Source organism: Podarcis erhardii (genome assembly GCF_964252035.2).
Source record: "Podarcis erhardii genome assembly, chromosome: 5".
Taxonomy (NCBI): Eukaryota; Metazoa; Chordata; class Lepidosauria; order Squamata; family Lacertidae; genus Podarcis; species Podarcis erhardii.
This window is the reverse complement of record NC_138509.1, coordinates 72,215,584-72,231,490: the sequence shown is the minus strand read 5'-3', so window position 1 is coordinate 72,231,490 and position 15,907 is coordinate 72,215,584. Positions and strand designations below refer to the sequence as shown.

Genomic DNA, 15,907 nt, shown 5'->3' with positions numbered 1-15,907 from the left:
TTTTAAAAGGTAAAGGACCCCTGGCGGTTAAGTCCAGTCGCAGATGACACTGGGGTTGCGGCGCTCATCTCGCTTTACAGGCCGAGGGACCCTGTATTTGTCCGCAGACAGTTTTTCCGGGTCATGTGGCCAGCATGACTAAGCTGCTTCTGGCGCAACGGAACACCGAAACCAGTACCTATTTATCTAGTTGCACTTTTGGGTGTGCTTTTGAACTGCTAGGTTGACAGGAGCTGGGACCGAGCAACGGGAGCTCACCCCATCGAGGGGATTCTAACCGCCGACATTCAGATCAGCCAGCCCAAGAAGCTCAGTGGTTTAGACCACAGCGCCAGCCGCGTCCCTTCTTACAGATTTTTACTTACAGAGGGTGATTTTTTTTTTTACTTTTGAAAAAAACACCTTCAAGGAGTATTCAAAGATGGCATCCTTCCCATTTTGAAGTGATGCTGTCTACAGTACCAGATAGTGCTGTGTGATTCTTACCTCCCTGTGCTGCATCACTTCTGATACTTTCCCTCCTAATCTGGCTAACTTAGGGGTAGGCAAATTTTTTCTAGCTTGGGCCGGTTCACGGTCCTGTAGACCCTGCAGTGGGCCGGAGTGTGTGTGTGTGCATGCGCCTGCATTTGCAAACGCTATTTCCTGCCCTCCTTCCAGCATGGAGGAGGCATGCACAGCTTCCCATTGGCTGCAGGAGTTTTCTGAGCCAATAGGAAGCTGGTCAGCGTTGCGGAAGGTGGTCCCCGCTCTGCTCCGTGTCAGTTTAGCATGGCGCACGGGAGCCTACTGAGCAGGCGGGGCTCCATGGGCTGGTTAAACGACCCCCATGGGCCGCAGGTTGCCGACCCCTTGGCTAACTTCTGGTATTAGAGCTAGGCCTGGAGAAAAGTACCTGGGGCAATGGGGCAGAAAGGGGTAAGGTGAGAAGAGAGGAAAGCCCAGCTTCTCTCACCTGTGTGTCCTTTTTCAGATGAAAATAGACATTGTATTTTTTTAAAAATGTGGTAGCCTATAAGTTACTGGACTTCCTTGCACGGTATATTGTAAAGTGGGGAAGTAAATTTTAAAATATTTTTTTAAAGAGAGAGAAACAGCTCCCTAGAGTGTAAGCCAAAGAATTAAAGAGTGCAGAATAATTTGCTTAAATTTAGAGTGCTGATAAAGGACATCTTATGCAATAATTGCCAGTTTCAATAATCTTTTACTGCTTTTTATAAAACACATTGAAATAGGGTAGGTAGTTCGCAAATGCAGCTCTGTTCCCAGTTCTCCAGAATGCTGAAATGGCAATCGTGGTCTCTTGACTATACACAATGTTATATGCACACCTTTGCTTAACTCAGTCTGGTTTCAGTCATGTCAAAATAAAATATGAATTACAAACCCTTTCATGAAATTCCGCAGGGGCAAGGAGGACAATATGCAAGTTCTGTCGGGGATGCTTGAGTAAACATCATATATTATGCATGTATCAATGTGACAAATTTTAACCAACACAGAGTGTAAATAGTTAAAGGGGATGTAAATAAGTCTGGCACTTTTAAAAACGAACCAAAAGATGGCTTGAAGTATGTCTCTCTGATCATCTTTGACATATCTAGGTCACATTTAACCTTCTATAATTGAAAGATTTGCTGATTTCTTTGCAAAACTTTACAGTGCAATTGGAAGCTAGTGAAAAATGAGTGATTTTTTTTGGGGGGGGGGTGTCCTGTGGCAAGTGTCTTAATTATAGATCAGATTCTACTTAAAACTCCTCCTCTCATATAGAAAGTTTAATTTTGAAACGTCTTCACTGACGGATTGTAAGGCTTTCGTCCCGTCCCCCCCCCCCCCCGCCCTGCCCCTTCATTCAGACTTTACAAACAGAAACTATCTGCCAAGTGCTGTCAGGCTGCTTGGACCTTAGCTGCAGATATTCTGCCTTATTTCAAGTTGAGCTGTGTAGTTCAGCTATGCATAAAAAAATGAAAAGACTGTCAAAAATTAGCTGCCTCTTACCTAAGAGCTGGCAGTAGAGCCTAAGAGTCCTAAACCTAGGTTGGTGGGTCAAGCCTCACATTGAGAAAAAAGGTTCCTGCTTTGCAGGGGGTTGGATTAGATCAGTGTTTCCCAACCTTTTTTGGGCAAAGGCACACTTGTTTCATGAAAAAAATCTCGAGGCACACCACCATTAGAAAATGTTTAAAAAATTAACTCTGTGCCTATATTGACTATATATAAAGTAACTCTCTTTAATAGGAATCAAATAAACACAAATAAAGTATTTTATAATTACTTTATTATGAAATAGTAAGTAAACAGAAATATGAAAAATTATAAAATACTTTATTCAGTGAACCTGTGAGGGCCCGCCCTTTGCGGCAGCCGATTGGCTGCCGCCGTGGGCAGTGAATATTAATGATGTATCATTTTTGTGCTTCATGCTGTGGCCACAGACATGTGATCTGATGGTGAATTTGGGGTGACCCAATGCAAAAATCCTGAGAATCCCTGTGGATCCATGTTTTGTAACCACGTTTTTGCACCATTGCAGCCCCAGGCAACAGTGGGTGCGTGATTTTGGGGGGGCAGGCTGTAGCCATGGACATGCTATGTGATCTGATGGTGAATTTGGGGTGACCCAATGCAAAGATCCTGAGGATCCATGTGGATCCATGTTTTGTAACCACATTTTTGCACCACTGCAGCCCCAGGCAACAGTGGGTGCGTGATTTTTGGAGGGCAGGCTGTAGCCATGGACATGCTATGTGATCTGTTGGTGAATTTGGGGTGACCCAATGCAAAGATCCTGAGGATCCATGTGGATCCATGCTTTTAAACCACATTTTAAGTGGGGAGGGAAGGAAAAACACAGAACGGACAAGGAGCACGAGAGGGGTGTGCAGAGAAGCAGCTGGCTAAGAATGCAGGAGAGGGGTATAACGGGGAGGGAGGAAAGGAAGGCAAAAGTTTTCCCTCACCTACTCACCCAAGCCAGCCAGCTCGCACGCGCTCTCTCTCTCTCTCTCCCTCCTGCCTGCTTGCCTGGAGGGGAGGGGCTTTCCCTGCTCTTTGTTCCGTTTGAGCAAGCACAGCAAGGAAACAGAGGCGGGTGGGCAGTAAGACCCTGAGGCAAGTGCGGCTTGTGCTTGCTCAGCAGCTTCTTCACGGTGCTCCGCGGAACGGTGTTCTTCATCCCGGCGGCGGCGGCTCCCTCTCTTTCCTCTCAAGCAGAGCGGCCTTCCTGCTCCAGCCGCGCCTGCGCCTGAGGAGTTTCGAATCTGCCGCCGCGCGCAGGGTGACGTCACGGCCGCCGCCGGAAGCGCCTCCCTCGCGCACTGCGGATGCAGCCTGAGCAGAGTCCCCTCTCGCTTAGAGCAGTGTTTCCCAAGCGGCACACGAGGCAACGTGTCGCGGCACACTAGTGTGCCGCGGAACACCGGTTGGGAAACACTGGATTAGATGACCCTTATGGTCCCTTCTAACTATACAATTCTATGATTCTATATTTAGCCATTCTATGGAAATTATCAATGCATTTGGACATCACCATGAAGATGTTATTTTTTTAAAAAAGGAGGTCGCTCTTCTTTTCATTTCTCATTCCAGGTTGGAATCTCTCTTTGGACCAAACTACACATGATGAAGGCAGCAACATGTGTTTGTTAATGCATTTGCCCCATTCACCTGTAAAGCAGGGTGAGTGGTCTTGAGGCATGTGGATGAGCAGAGAGGACCACATCTTCCCACCTTAACTTTCTCATGCCCTGTCGCTGCTGACTCTTTCCCCTCCATCTGGTCTAACCTACTTCCTGAAATATCACCCTGTGGTTCTTGGTGGAAGTGCTAGATGCAATGTATATTCTATAGAATGAGTAATAGGAAGTAGGACATACGACTTTTCAAGAACTTCAGAACAGACCAGTTTAGAATAATATGCTTAATAATTGTGTGTATTTTTTTTTAAAAAAACAACTTGGATTCCCTGTGTAGGTTTCTAGATCTGTGCATCAAGTGCAATTAAATTGCTCCTGGAATTTATAGGAGAAATAATTTCAAAAAGAGTAATGTAAATAGGATAATTATCAGCTGGGGTTGTTTTGTTCAGTAGCAGAAAACTCAGCAATCTTTTTCTTTTCTTTTCTTTTTGGTGTGGGAGGGTTCAAGCAAAGACTAAAGATGTTTAGTTTAGCCAAGGCTGCAATAGCAGACAACTAATAATAATAATAATAATAATAATAATAATCATGATAATAAACAAATATCTGACTTTTAGAAGACATCTGAAGGCAGCCCTGTTTAGGGAAGCTTTTAATATTTGATGAATTATTTTATTTTAATATTTTGTTGGAAGCCGCCTAGAGTGGCTGGGGAAACCCAGCCAGATGGGCAGGGTATAAATGATGATGATGATAATTTATTATTAATGTTAAGATCATCACATCCATCTCAACTGCAAACAAAGTTGTGTGCAATCTGCAGTTATTTGTTGTATTTTGTTTTTATTTAGAGGATTGTTTATTGTAAACACAAATGAAATAAATGCACTTGTTTTGCTTTATCCTTAAAGATATACAGTGAGGGGGGAAAGTATTTGATCCCCTGCAAAATTTGCCCGTTTGCCCTCCGACGAAGAAATGACCAGTCCATAACTTTAATGGTAGGTTTATTGTAGCTGTGAGAGACAGAATAACAACAGGAAAACCCTCAAGGATACAGGTTTCAGCAGAAAATGTTAAAACCTGTTATTGTAGGATGCTGGCAGAGACCATCTGAGATGGAACTAGCCCTTGCATGGTTGTTGTTGTCATCCCCCCCCCCAAAAAATAGTGACAGATCTACATTTTACATTACAACACCCTCCATTTTTGTAAACAAATGAAAATGCAAGGAAGTTCTTAGTTAGAATAGCTGGTGTAGCTACTTCTGTATGGAATGGGTGAGAAGTCACTCAGCAAAGCAGAAATGGGTGGGAGGGGAGAGACGACATTAAAATACGGTATCGTATTTTAAAAATTCAGGCACCTGTTTTTACCAAGCAGAACTTATAAACGTATGTGCATCTTGTGAATATATCAAAGCCTCATTAGCCTCATCCAGGGCTTCAATGTGCAGGCACATAAGCACTTCCTCGTTCACTTTGCTTTTTGAAAGAGCTTTCCACATAAGTTTTAAGTGTAGTAAACAGGAAAGGCTGAGCTCCCCAGCAGCTCCATGTTTAAACTGGAGCACCTGTGCAGCTTTGGACTGGAATCACTCCATGCTGTAATATGTTGTGGTTTTATAAATGCATGAAAGATTGAAATGTTGCACTCCTGTGAATTGAATTAGCATAGTTTATCTAAGTCAAAAGTTCTGATAATAGTGTCACCTAATTAACAGTCTTTAAACACTCGTAATAAATACTTTCTTCAACCAACTTTTTGCATCTTGCAAGTTTCTGCAAGGGGAAAGGTGTGCAGGCTTGTAGCTGGGGTATGTGGTTTCTCAGGCCTTTGAACTTGGTAAGGAATGTTCTCAAGATGGAAGAAAGAATGGTTGGATAGTGCTTTTTGCCTCAGGGCATGAAACTCACAAGAGGAATGTTAGCATGTATTCAAAAGCCTGTTTCACACACCTCTTTGTTGAACAAGATCTTGGATAGAGTCTTTGTTATTATCAAGCACTCTGCAGCAGCAACAACAAAAAGAGCTCCCCAAAGTGGCTTCCTTGAATAGAGATGTAGAAAAGAATCTGAAGGATGTGCAAATTATGATATGACATTGTAAACCAACTTCAATCTGTCTTTTTTATTTAGGGAAGGGGGGATATTTAGAGCTAAGGTGCATAACCAGGATCACACAAATCAGTGTCCTGCTAACATTTTTTATTGATGGCTGCCAGTGGTGGTGTGCAATTATCACTCCTACGCTACTTTTCTAACGTTGGCAACTGCCCTGTTGAGTTATCCCATCTTTTATTATCCTTTGCCAAGCCAGCTCCGGGGTTTTAACATCCTGGTTAACATTTAACAGAGGCAGGCAGTAGCAATGGTATTTACTGTTATGCTGGAACAGAGATACTGCAGTACCAAACTCTAAAATATTTGACCTTCTACCAGAACATGGCTTGAACTGAGGTGGGTCGCAACTGTAGCACTGTTGCCATGAAAATATATAGAGGAAAAAAGAAGAGGAAATGGGTCCCCAGATGCATGTTTGACATCTGAGTTTGAAAAGGTTGAAGATTGCTGCTCTGTAGCATGAAAAGACTGAGCAATGCATGGGTAACTAATGGAATATTTCAAGCCTATAGGAACATGCATGTTATAAATGAAGTTGAGACCTGTGATTGTTTGTTTAAAAATGGCCACTTTCCCCCCTCCCAGTGACTTTATATCCTTGTTTTACTTAAGTCTCTGCCATTGTTTTAAAGTCTTTCCTACCTTCTTGCAGCACTCAAACTTCTCCCTCTTTCACCCTGCAGTTGCTACATGTGAGCAAGATAAAGGATGTGGAGCCCTCAAAAATTCCATAGTACTGTACTCAATCCTTCCGTTGTTTAAAACCACCATTTTCCTCTCAAGTTTCCTCCATCGCTGCTTTACTCAAACTTCTGCCGTTGTTTTAAACCACCACTTTCCCCTTCTCAGTGTTCCTTCCTTCTTGCTACCGCGCTGTGACTGCTGGTGGTGGTCTTCACTTCCTCCTGACTTCATGCAAATCTAGGATTGCATTGCTGCGATTACATTATTATTCAATAGAGAGAAATAGTATTCTGTGACTAAGTGTCTAATTATACTAATACTCTTAGATGTTCCACATTTTTCAAAAAAATCATGCTCTTAAAGATTGACAGGACCTTGGCTTTGTTTTGATGCAGTTGTTTACTGTTTTGGGGTTTTTTTTGTTTGTTTTTGTTTTTTTGCTAAAGTAGCTCATCAAGTTTTATTCTGTTTTTGTAGAGCTCTCGTGACATTAATTACCTCTTACTGATTCAGGTCACGGCAACTGCATTTAGATTTGAGGACAGAAGTATGAATGTGGTGGGGGTGTACGTTTCATAAAGCGTGGATCAGATGCTAATTAGTTGGTTTCCTGTTGTAGAATTTGCAATTCCCCCTGTATTAGACTTGCTTATGTACCTCCTAAGGTGGTGTTTTAGATGGCTTCTTATATTTGAATCAGATGACAGGGTTTTAGATAGCTTTTACAAGGCCACAATCTGTACACCTTCAGCTGCAATGAAATCCCTGTGGTTTTATCATTTGACCTAATGGTGTGCGATTGAAAGCACATTAATAGTCATTGATTCTGCTGGATTGGCACAAGTCACACTCTTCAAAGTACATTTTGGGACATTATGTGGGTTATGTTTACACGATCAAGAGCCTGTGAAGTAACAGCTCCTTTTTTTTTTGACTGAGGAAATTCCATGGCTCTTCAGCCATTCCCACTACCCCCTTGTTGACTGTCTTTTGGTTATTCCCAGGCCACTGTAGGAATACAAGCTCTCCTGACTACAGGTTAGCAACAATCAATATCCTGCTGCTGTTTGCATGCCTGCTTATCCTAGGGTGGAAGAGAACTTAAGGCCATAAACAGAGCCCTGCTGGATCAGGCCAGAGACCCATCTAGTCCAGCAATCCTGTTCTCACAGTTGCCAAGCAAATGCTTATGCTAAGCCTGCAAGTGGGACCTGGGTGTAACAGCCCTCTTCCTGCCTGTGATTCCCAGCAACTTGTATTCTAAGACATAGTGCCTCTGGCATGGGAGATAGAACATAACCACGAAAGGCACAAGAGTTCCTGTTTGGCATTGCTGACTCACATTTCATGTAAGAATGCTTGACCATTATGTTTAATAATCTGGGCTTCTCAGCTTTGAACGGAATTATAATTGTGCTTCCGTTTCTTAAATTGATTTGTTAAGATTTTTTATTACAGTGGTACCTCGGGTTAAGAACTTAATTCGTTCCGGAGGTCCGTTCTTAACCTGAAACTGTTCTTAACCTGAAGCACCACTTTACCTAATGGGGCCTCCTGCTGTCGCCGCACCACCACCATGCGATTTCTGTTCTCATCCTGAAGCAGAGTTCTTAACTGAGGTACTATTTCTGGGTTAGCGGAGTCTGTAACCTGAAGTGTATGTAACCTGAAGCGTATGTAACCCGAGGTACCACTGTATTTTAAAGCATGTGCATTTTTGTTTTGTTTTGTTTGCTTTGTGAGTTGCCCAGAGTACCCTTCCTATGGCATAGCTGCACAAATGCAGTAAATACATCAATTCACCTCGGGCAACTGATAGTGCAAATGCAACTTGCCTAAAAGCGTAAATTGGAATACAAACGCCTGCAAGTCTTTTCTTTATGGCAGCTTGGCAAACAATTATTTGAGTATGGCGGCTTGGCTTCCCCTTGCTTTGAGTCTCCCGAGTCTCTTTTGCTCCTTCTTTGGGTAGGGTAGTGAGAGGCACCTGCTGTAGCCCTGCAGTAGGAGCAGAATGGCAGTGGATAGGCAGTGGTGTGTAATTTGTCACTTCAAGAAGATTGGCACTTCCTGAGAATCTGATTGTAGTCATCAAATTACTTGTAAGCTTCAAATTACTTTATGCCATTCCTTAAATATTACTACAGCAGAGTAAGTGGTTAGAGAATTGCAACAGCTATATAGAGGTTGCCATTGGAATCATCTGGCAGAGTGCACTGCCGTTCATTTTAAGGGCATCCAAGTAGATCTCCAATTGCTGCAGAAAACCTGTTGGAAATGGGGCCTGCTAAGAGGACTGAAATAAAGATTAGAAATGGCAGGTAGTGTTGGAACCTTTTGTTTTGGTTGTGAGCATGCAAAACAGATTCTGTTAATATTTTTATACCCTTTGAGTCATATGTTCTTTTCTTGGCGGGACAAATGCAATTCGACAGAGCAAGATCGAAGCAGTAGTTTTCTTCCCCACCTTATGTGACTCTGGCAGTGTCAAATATTTTGGCACCTTCTAATCTCTCTGTGTCACTCTATGACAGGATTCCCTTAAGTTCATTCTGCCTTAGCAAGTGAAGGTCACATAGCACACTCTTCCTTTCAGTCGCCATCTGGCCGTTTATTATTAGCAGTACTGTGGAAAACAGAAATTAGAAACACAAGACCAAAACAGTCTTTGCAAGTTCAGCCATTTTGCCTCCATCAAACGGAGCCATTTCTCCTCAGTTGGCACTCTCACTAAGAAAAGGAAGGCGCAGAATCTGCGCTTCAGTAGGTGCAACAGGTTGTATTAGATAGACCTCTATAACAAACAAGAGTACCAGTATATATGCTAAGCTGATCTGGAAATACTGAATGACTCCTGTATTAATAGAACCAATGGGAAACTACTTTTCTTAAGCTTCTACAAATGTTTGGTATTTCCCCATCAAGAATAGATAGGGCTCAGCCCTTATCAGTTTTTTTAACCTTCATTTCCTTCATTCTTATGGGAACTTAGGCATACAGAATTAATGATTTGAAAGGCTGAGAGTGCAATCCTAGAGATGTCTATCTGGGAGCAAGTTCCATGTCAATAGGATTGCAGTCTTAAGTTCCAATGTGCAACAAACACATTGGGGAGTGTTAGCTGCATTTTTGTCAATTCTTCAACAAAAATGTGTGCTGTGGTTATAGAATATGCATGGCCAGAACAGTGAGAATTATAGACATTTGCCAGGGAAAACCTAACAAACGTTACGTTGAGGAAACAAGAGTCGCATTTGCAGCTGGAGCAGTTTTATGGTATATTAGCGAGATGTCCACTAAATGCAAGTGAGTGTATATTAAGACATGGACACAAAGATAGGCAGCAAAACGGCACAGAAGGAGAATGTGGACTTGCAGAAAGAGACAAATACATGTATGGGGGAATCAGGACATGCAGGCTCTGCCCAGACTCTCAGTTTCTGTATTGAATTCATTTTGTTTACTGAATGTTGGTCTTTCTAGCATCACACAGCATTTTGTTTTAACTGCAAATCTGACTTGTCTGGAAAGGAAACTGTTGAAGGATTAATGTTCTTCTGCCCCACATGGTTCCTATTAAAGCAAGACTGGCATATATAGATGCATGTGTTTGTTAAGTGTGATTTGTAACAAATGAAGAGTTGGTCCTAAACAAAACATTTCTATCGAAATAACCCACATACATATATCCTCTACCCCAGCACCTCTTGCCCTTTTCATTGCAGGTGTGTGTGGATCAGTGATGTCTCTATAGGAGAGGCTTTTGCTGAGCTACAGAGAGAAACGTGCATAGCTTAGCTTTTGGAGAAAGGTATATATATGGAGCAGCTATTTCACATTAAAAATACAGCATTTTGAATTCATTTCTGTTATGTCTGCAATGAAGTGTAAATAAAGAAACCACTTGTTTTGCAGAAGATTATTGCCTAAGAAACTCAAGGAATTGCATATTTAGAAGTCAGGGAGGGTTTGGAGTCAGGGAAAGAAATACAGTGGTACCTCGGGTTACATAGGCTTCAGGTTACAGACGCTTCAGGTTACAGACTCAGCTAACCCAGAAATAGTACCTCGGGTTAAGAACTTTGCTTCAGGATGAGAACATAAATCGTGCTCTGGTGGCGCAGCAGCAGCAGGAGGCCCCATTAGCTAAAGTGGTGCTTCAGGTTAAGAACAGTTTCAGGTTAAGAACGGACCTCCGGAACGAATTAAGTACTTAACCCGAGGTACCACTGTATTGGTTATTGTCACAAGAGTTCTCTCCTTCAGGCCTCACCCCCTCTTCCTTTTTAGAAAGTGGGCATGTTAGAGGGACTGCTACCTTAGTAAGAAACCAATATGTGGACGTGTTCTTCCATTGTGGGTCTGCTTACATACGATAACCACAACTGCAGTTATTGTTTTGCTATGTTTGCAGGAGCAGGTGATTTTCCAAGAGACCAGAGTCTTCATTAAAGGTAGTTCGCTGTCAAAGTCAAGAATTCACAGCTTATGCCCTCCTACACATTTTTGTTCTTTCCCGATTTGTTCAAATTTACCACAAGAAGTAGGAGTCAACTGGAAAAGTGTTGTAACAATTTCCCGAATGTGCACTGCTGAGGCTTAAATCATTTCAGCCACACTGTAAAATACTAATGGCAGGCCTAGGTGGACCTGGTCTGGGGTGGAAAATGTACTCTGCATATGCTCAAAGACAATCCTCTTTCATCGTTTTTGGCTCTAGCAATGAAAAAAAAAGTTAAGTTTTATCTTTGGAACACGCCAGTATAAACTTGGGTTGACCCACAGAGGTGAAAATACAGTGGTGCCCCGCAAGACGAACACCTCGCAAGACGGAAAACCCGCTAGACGAAAGGGTTTTCCGTTTTGGAGGCGCTTCGCTAAACGAATTTCTCTATGGGGTTGCTTCGCAAGACGAAAAAATATTGCGAGTTCCCGCGGGTTTTTTTTCGCTCCCCCCCTTTCCTAAGCCGCTAAGCCGCTTATCAGCTGTTCCGCTGATAAGCCGCCTCTCAGCTGATCGCTAAAAGCCGCTAGACCGCTAATAGCGCTAATCCGCTAAGCCGTCAATGGGCTTGCTTCGCAAGACGAAAAACCGCTAGACGAAGAGAATCGCGGAACGGATTAATTTCGTCTTGCGAGGCACCACTGTATTGCCAAGTGACGAAGTATAGCTGCTTTAACAATGCAGTCCATGAGCAGAGTCCACACTCTGCAATTGAATCATCCCAGTTCCTGTCTGAGCTGATTGATCCTGACTGTGAGAGGCATAAACCTATAGTTAATGGTTGTTGCTTGGCGGCAGAGCACATGGTTTGCGTGTAGAAGTACCCAGTTTCCATCTCTGGCATCTCCAGGTAGGGCTGAGAGAAACCCCTGCCAAAATCGTGGAGAGCCACTTCCAATCTGCATAGAAAATACTGAGCTTGGTGGAGCAATGTCCTGACTCTGTATAAGGCTAAGTGGGATACTTCAGTTGGAGCATGAGGCTCTTAATTTCATGGTTGTTGGTTTGAGCCCCACACAGAGAAAAAGATTCCTGCATTGTAGGGGGATTGGACTAGATGCTTCTTGTGGTCACTTCTAAGTCCGTAATTCTAAGGCAGCTTCTTACGTTTCCTAGACGGTAAAAGATAATATTCAGAACTTCGTGATAATTCCAGTTTGTCCGCACCCAAATATTTAACTTTGGCTCATAACTTATTTGTTTCTTTCCTTTAGCTGAAATTGGTCCTGTTGGAGGTCGTGGTTGTCAACTGGAACTCAAGAGCGCTAGGAAACAATCAAGGCCGAATGCAATTTTTTCACTAAGTTTTTCTCAAAGTAGACTTGTTGAAATGAATGGACCTACTTGAGTTATTTTATTTTATTTTATAATTTTAGTGGGTCTGCTCTGATTAAAAGTTAGTTGAAAGCATTCTGTGCCTTTCCCGCCTCAAAAAAAAAAAAAAGGTTTTTGGTTTTGTTTTTTTAAAAAATAAGTAAACCTGGGAAAACTACCTGGTATCAAACTATTTAGAAGGTTTCTGCTTGTTTATTATTACATACCCTTTGGGGGTTTTTTGTGTCTGCATGTGGAATTTCCCTCTTTGGTGAAAACAGTTGAGGCCTTATTACATCTTTCCCTTAGGAAACTCTAGATGAGCCACCCTCCAACTTCAAAGTCCCAAGGAATTCCAGATCCGAGTCTATAGGCCTTATAGTGAATGATTTGCCACTTAACAGTGCAATGAATCACAAATTTATTTATTTACTATGTGTGTCACATGAATTAAAAAAAGAGAGAGAGGTGTGGGGATGGGCAGGCTCTGCTGTGAGGTTTATGAACGGAACAGGCAAGATGCACACAAGGCAAGGAGGAGTAGAAGAAAATGGGAAAGGAAAGAAATCAGTTATTCAAGACCTGAATGAAGGGGCAAGCTATAAGCAGACATTTGTACCCAGATCAGGCTGATATTCCCTTGGTGGTTTTCATGCCTCTGTTGCTCGTTTTGGCAAATGCATAGGGCCAGTGTGTCCTTTCCCCCCTGCTTCTGCTGTCCCAGGGCAACTGCCAATTAGAGCTTGAGTGTTCATTTAGCCAAGGGAAGGGAAGCTCCCTGCAGCCCTTTCCTTCTTTGGCTGAACCAAAGAAAAAAGGGCCAGAGAGCACTTTCCCTTCCGGCTGAGCCCTTTGTGGGTGGTTGCTTGAGTAGCAGAATGCTCCCATTATCACCCTTGGCTCCAAGGACTCTTGGCATGCTCAGAGAACTTGGGGAGGAGGCGGTTAGTGGTACAGTGGTGCCTCGGGTTAAGAACTTAATTCGTTCCGGAGGTCCGTTCTTAACCTGAAACTGTTCTTAATCTGAAGCACCACTTTACCTAATGGGGCCTCCTGCTGCTGGCACGCGATTTCTGTTCTCATACTGAAGCAAAGTTCTTAACATGAGGTACTATTTCTGGGTTAGCGGAGTCTGTAACCTGAAGCATCTGTAACCTGAAGTGTCTGTAACCCGAGGTATCACTGTAATTACAAATTATGTCAAGACTGGGCAGAAGAAACATAAGGCGGAAAGTATTTATATAGCACAAAAGGGACAAATGTCATATTCTGCCTTCCTACCTGTGCCCTATTTCTTAGCAACGAATAAAAATCAACAGGAGCATAGCTTTGGGTAGTGTCTGTGTATTCAGGAATACACTACCCAAAGTTATTAGTTATTATCTGTGCCTTTTTGTTTTTTAATCAAGATATGCTGGTGTTCTTATTACAAATGTTGTGGCCGCTAGTGCAAAACGATTGCAAAGGGTAGCAAAAAAATATGAAGTGCTAGTGCTCTGTACTGGTGAATACCATCACAAAATGATGCTAGCAACGTAGAACTGCATTTAATATTGCAGCTCTTTATGCATGGCTATTTGCGGACTGATAACCGAAATTTGCTAGCTGTCCTCTTCCTAGGCTAGGCTGCAATCAGAAGTGAGTGCTCATAGAAGCAACTGGGCAACAACTCCCCTGCAACCTTGCAGGTTCACATTTCCGAAATCAGATATACTCATGGTGCCAGAGGCTGTTTGAAATTGCCCTGGGAATCCCAAAGAAGATGACTTTAGGCACAGAGAGGCCACACGCAAAAGGACCACATTCCAATTTGAGGCAACTCATTAATACCACCCCTGAAGGAACATTCTTTGCTCCTCCCCCTTCTTCCTACCAGTTCTTTTTTGTTGTTTTATTTTTGTTCAGAGTTAATCATCTTATTATATGTACCGCTGCAAATTCATATCTACAGAAGATGTTATCTGTCGTTTTGAATTGGATTCTAGCTTCAGAGGGCGGGGGGGGGGGAGGGTGAAGCTGCAGAGGTTTATTCACTTGATTCTGCTGGTGGCCCAGGCTCTTCAATTAGAATGGTTGGTTGTAATCCAGCGAATGTTAGTCATGCCTAAATCCAATTAAAATCCTTGGAATTTACTGCACATAACTATGGGATGTGCCTACCTTTCTCTGGAGTGTAACTGTAAAGCTCAACTATGTGGATAATGATAATGTGAAAACTGCAGGCATAATTTCATTAGCACATCATCCAAAGCTTCTAACTATTAATTCTGTTACTGCCACTGGTGGTCATATAGCTACATTGTATGGTCAGAATTGTAGATTAACTAGCAGGTAGTATCATAGGGGCCCTTTAACAGGTAGCACGGGGGGAAATGAGCAAATTTCTAATTACACAGCTCAATTCCCACAAAATATAATTCATTTTGTACACAGATCTTTTGATCTGATCTTGATGATCCATTGAATGTTATAGCCCTAGATATCCCTTTAATATAAGAGTGTGGCATTTGGCAGTTTCGCAAACTTGTATTGTCATAGCAAACTCTGCTTCTAGAAAAGGTTTGTGTGCAAATATGGAAACTTGGGTTAGTTGTTGGATTTTGGTTTCTCTAAAAAATTTAGACATGATGGCTTCCTAATAATGTTTAAGGACTGTTTCTATGTTTGCAAAGCTTTCACTGCATAGATACATTTCTTTGACATGAAAAATCTGATTGTATGAACCATTTTTTGCTAGTAGTGAGCAGTAATGGATATTGACTTTTTGAGCCCTGAGGAGACTTTCTGCAATGTGAGTCATGTATCCCTTGATTTGAGATGAAGTATTTATTGCAAATGTATGGGATATATAAGGAGAAATACATATATCCAGTTTATTTATTTAGCTGATATATTTATCACTTTTCATGCACACCTCACCAAACAGTTTATATAAAAACATTAAAATAAGCATCAGTTAAAATGATATAAAACAACATTATAAAAATGAGCAAAACACAAGCTGGAAGGATTTTTTTTTTTAAGTAGATCTCCTTTCCTCAGGGGAAAATGATTCTTGAGTTGCCCTGTGGTGATGGTTGGGGGAAGGAAAAGCAGCTTTGGATTGGAATACTAGGAGCTAGATGTGGGTAGCTCACCAAATTGTCATTTCTAATCTCTGTCTTCTCCTCAGGGCAAGCTGTGTCCTTAGCCCTGTGCTGGCATTTGCAGGGAGGGAGGCTGCTCTGCTTTCTGAATTTCTGAAGTTTTACCTCCAGCTACACTGAAAGTTGGTTATGCTGCCGCCAAGCTGGAACCAAATGGAATATTCCTGTCCTTGTCTCTAGACATGCTGTGGTACACAAAGGAGAAATGTCTGTTACTCTGCATATTGAATTCATGGGTAATGTCAAACTCGCTATAACAAGAGTCCTAATAGGTGAAGAGACATCTCTTTACCCTGGCGTTTGACTTCTGATATATCTGTTTTAGGACCAGCCTTGTTATTTTGACTGTAATTTGTTTTAACCTGTTTTTGATAGCACACTTTTAAATGGTTGGGACCTGCCCTGAGACCATATGGTAAAGTGGGTAAGAAATCTAATAAATCAGTAAAATTGGAGGCGGAATCACCATGCTCAAGTGAATGTATCCTGCCG

General features: G+C 42.2%; 1 protein-coding gene across 1 annotated transcript in view; it reads left to right on the top strand.

The window, feature by feature from the left end:
• IRS1 (insulin receptor substrate 1) overlaps positions 1-15,907 on the top strand; it is a 53,984-nt gene that overhangs the window by 13,315 nt on the left and 24,762 nt on the right.